Raw genomic sequence first — 5,064 nt, 5'->3', positions numbered from 1 at the left:
CATATCTGCTCAAATCATCTGTGAAGGTGAGAAAATAACGATATCCGCCACGAGCCTCAACATTCATCGGGCGACATACATCTGTATGTATGATTTCCAACAAATCTGTTGCTCTCTCCATAGAACCGGAGAACGGTGTTTTGGTCATCTTGCCCATAAGGCACGGTTCGCAAGTACCAAGTGATTCATAATCAAGTGATTCCAGTAGTCCATCAGTATGGAGTTTCTTCATGCGTTTTACACCGATATGACCTAAACGGCAGTGCCACAAATATGTTGCACTATCATTATCAACTCTGCATCTTTTGGCTTCAACAATATGAATATGTGTATCACTACTATCGAGATTTAATAAGAATAGACCACTCTTCAAGGGTGCATGACCATAAAAGATATTACTCATATAAATAGAACAACCATTATTCTCTGATTTAAATGAATAACCGTCTCGCATCAAACAAGATCCAGATATAATGTTCATGCTCAACGCTGGCACCAAATAACAATTATTCAGGTCTAAAACTAATCCCGATGGTAGATGTAGAGGTAGCGTGCCGACCGCGATCACATCGACTTTGGAACCATTTCCCACGCGCATCGTTACCTCGTCCTTAGCTAATCTTCGCTTAATCCGTAGTCCCTGTTTCGAGTTGCAAATGTTAGCAACAGAACCAGTATCAAATACCCAGGTGCTACTGCGAGCATTAGTAAGGTACACATCAATAACATGTATATCACATATACCTTTGTTCACTTTGCCATCCTTCTTATCCACCAAATACTTGGGGCAGTTCCGCTTCCAGTGTCCAGTCTGCTTGCAGTAGAAGCACTCAGTTTCAGGCTTAGGTCCAGACTTGGGTTTCTTCTCTTGAGCAGCAACTTGTTTGCTGTTCTTTTTGAAGTTCCCCTTCTTCTTCCCTTTGCCCTTCTTCTTGAAACTAGTGGTCTTGTTGACCATCAACACTTGATGCTCCTTCTTGATTTCTACCTCCGCGGCTTTCAGCATCGCGAAGAGCTCGGGAATAGTCTTGTTCATCCCTTGCATATTATAGTTAATCACAAAGCTCTTGTAGCTTGGTGGCAGTGATTGGAGAATTCTGTCAATGACGCTATCATCCGGAAGATTAACTCCCAGTTGAATCAAGTGATTATTATACCCAGACATTTTGAGTATATGCTCACTGACAGAACTGTTCTCCTCCATCTTGCAGCTATAGAACTTATTGGAGACTTCATATCTCTCAATCCGGGCATTTGCTTGAAATATTAACTTCAACTCCTGGAACATCTCATATGCTCCATGACGTTCAAAACATCGTTGAAGACCCGGTTCTAAGCCGTAAAGCATGGCACACTGAACTATAGAGTAGTCATCAGCTTTGCTCTGCCAGACATTCTTAACGTCGTCAGTTGCATCAGTAGCAGGCCTGGCACCCAGCGGTGCTTACAGGACGTAACTCTTCTATGCAGCAATGAGGATAATCCTCAGGTTACGGACCCAGTCCGTGTAATTGCTACCATCATCTTTCAACTTTGCTTTCTCAAGGAACGCATTAAAATTCAACGGAACAACAGCACGAGCCATCTATCTACAAACAAACATAGACAAGCAAAATACTATCAGGTACTAAGTTCATGATAAATTTAAGTTCAATTAATCATATTACTTAAGAACTCCCACTTAGACAGACATCTCTCTAGTCATCCAAGTGATCACGTGATCCAAATCAACTAAACCAGGTCCGATCATCACGTGAGATGGAGTAGTTTCAATGGTGAACATCACTATGTTGATCATATCTACTATATGATTCACGCTCGACCTTTCGGTCTCCGTGTTCCGAGGCCATATCTGTATATGCTAGGCTCGTCAAGTATAACCTGAGTATTCCGCGCGTGCAACTGTTTTGCACCCGTTGTATTTGAACGTAGAGCCTATCACACCTGATCATCACGTGGTGTCTCAGCACGAAGAACTTTCGCAACGGTGCATACTCAGGAGAACACTTCTTGATAATTAGTGAGAGATCATCTTAGAATGCTACCGTCAATCAAAGCAAGATAAGATGCATAAAGGATAAACATCACATGCAATCAATATAACTGATATGATATGGCCATCATCATCTTGTGCTTGTGATCTCCATCTTCGAAGCACCGTCGTGATCACCATCATCACTGGCGCGACACCTTGATCTCCGTCATAGCATCGTTGTCGTTTACGCCATCTATTGCTTCTACGACTATCGCTACCGCTTAGTGATAAAGTAAAGCAATTACAGGGCGTTTGCATTTCATACAATAAAGCGACAACCATATGGGTCCTGCCAGTTGCCGATAACTTCGGTTACAAAACATGATCATTTCATACAATAAAATATAGCATCACATCTTGGCCATATCACATCACAACATGCCCTGCAAAAACAAGTTAGACGTCCTCTACTTTGTTGTTGCAAATTTTACGTGGCTGCTACGGGCTTTAAGCAAGAACCAATCTCACCTACGCATCAAAACCACAACGATAGTTTGTCAAATAGACTCCGTTTTAACCTTCATAAGGACCGGGCGTAGCCACACTCGGTTCAACTAAAGTTGGAGAAACAGACACCCGCTAGTCACCTGTGTGCAAAGCACGGCGGTAAAACCAGTCTCGCGTAAGCGTACGCGTAATGTCGGTCCGGGCCGCTTCATCCAACAATACCGCTGAACCAAAGTATGACATGCTAGTAGGAAGTATGACTTATATCGTCCACAACTCACTTGTGTTCTACTCGTGCATATAACATCAAACCATAAAAACCTAGGCTCGGATGCCACTGTTGGGGAACGTAGTAATTTCAAAAAATTTCCTACGCACACGCAAGATCATGGTGATGACATTGCAACGAGGGGAGAGTGTTGTCTACGTACCCTCGTAGACCGAAGCAGAAGCGTTGACACAGCGTAGTGGAAGTAGTCGTACGTCTTCTCGGTTCAACCGATCCAGGCACCGTTACTCCAGCACCTCCGAGTTCTTGACACGCGTACAGCTCGATGACGCACCCTCGATCTCCGATCCAGCAGAGGCGCCGAGGGGGAGTTCCGTCAGCACGACGGCGTGGTGATGATCTTGATGTTCTCCTGTCGCAGGGCTTCGCCTAAGCACCGCTACAATATGACTGAGGTGTAATATCATGGAGGGGGGCACCGCACACGGCTAAGGAACGATCTCAATGATCAACTTGTGTGTTCTAGGGTGCCCCCCTACCCCCGTATATAAAGGAGGGAGGGAGGAGGAGGCCGGCCCAAGGGGGGCGCGCCATAGAGGAGGGGGAAACCTACTCCAAGTAGGTTTCCCCCCTTTTCCTTATCTTATTTGGAGGGGGAAGGAAAGAGTACTAGTATTAGGAATAAGTACTAGTAGTAGTAATAGGAAGAGGGGGGAAGGAGAAAGGAAAGGGGGGGCCGGCCCCTTCCCCAATTCGGATTGGGCTGGGGGGGGGGGCGCCCCCCTCCCTTGTTCCTTCTCCCTTCTTCCTATATGGGCCCAATAAGGCCCATATACCTCCCGGGGGGTTCTGGTAACCTCCCGGTAGCTCCAAACTTCTCCGGAACCTTTCCGGTGTCCAAATATATCCGTCCAATATATCAATCTTTATGTCTCGACCATTTCGAGACTCCTCGTCATGTCCGTGATCACATCCGGGACTCCGAACAAACTTCGGTACATCAAAATACATAAACTCATAATATAACTGTCATCGAAACCTTAAGCGTGCGGACCCTACGGTTCGAGAACAATGTAGACATGACCGAGACACGTCTCTGGTCAATAACCAATAGCGGGACCTGGATGCCCATATTGGTTCCTACATATTCTACGAAGATCTTTATCGGTCAAACCGCATAACAACATACGTTATTCCCTTTGTCATCGGTATGTTACTTGCCCGAGATTTGATCGTCGGTATCCAATACCTAGTTCAATCTCGTTACCGGCAAGTCTCTTTACTCGTTCCGTAATACGTCATCTCATAACTAACTCATTAGTTACATGCTTGCAAGGCTTGGGTGATGAGTATTACCGAGAGGGCCCAGAGATACCTCTTCGACAATCGGAGTGACAAAACCTAATCTCGAATTATGCTAACTCAACATGTACCTTCGGAAACACCTGTAGTACTCCTTTATAATCACCCAGTTACGTTGTGACGTTTGGTAGTACCCAAAGTGTTCTTCCGGTAAACGGGAGTTACACAATCCTCATAGTTACAGGAACATGTATAAGTCATGAAGGAAGCAATAGCAGAATACTAAACGATCAAGTGCTAAGCTAACGGGATGGGTCATGTCAATCACATCATTCTCCTAATGATGTGATCTCATTAATCAAATGACAACACATGTCTATGGTTAGGAAACATAACCATCTTTGATTAATGAGCTAGTCAAGTAGAGGCATACTAGTGACTATATGTTTGTCTATGTATTCACACATGTATCATGTTTCCGGTTAATACAATTCTAGCATGAATAATAAACATTTATCATGATATGAGGAAATAAATAATAACTTTATTATTGCCTCTAGGGCATATTTCCTTCACAAATATATCCGTCCAATATATCAATCTTTATGTCTCGACCATTTCGAGACTCCTCGTCATGTCCGTGTTCACATCCGGGACTCCAAACAACCTTCGGTACATCAAAATACATAAACTCATAATATAACTGTCATCGAAACCTTAAGCGTGCGGACCCTACGGTTCGAGAACAATGTAGACATGACCGAGACACGTCTCCGGCCAATAACCAATAGCGGGACCTGGATGCCCATATTGGTTCCTACATATTCTACGAAGATCTTTATCGGTCAAACCGCACAACAACATACGTTGTTCCCTTTGTCATCGGTATGTTACTTGCCCGAGATTTGATCGCCGATATCCAATACCTAGTTCAATCTCGTTACCGGCAAGTCTCTTTACTCGTTCCGTAATACATCATCTCATAACTAACTCATTAGTTACATGCTTGCAAGGCTTAGGTGATGAGTATTACCGAGAGGGCCCAGAGATA

This window comes from Triticum aestivum, chromosome 5B (genome assembly GCF_018294505.1).
Source record: "Triticum aestivum cultivar Chinese Spring chromosome 5B, IWGSC CS RefSeq v2.1, whole genome shotgun sequence".
Classification (NCBI taxonomy): Eukaryota; Viridiplantae; Streptophyta; class Magnoliopsida; order Poales; family Poaceae; genus Triticum; species Triticum aestivum.
This window is presented reverse-complemented; position numbering follows the sequence as displayed.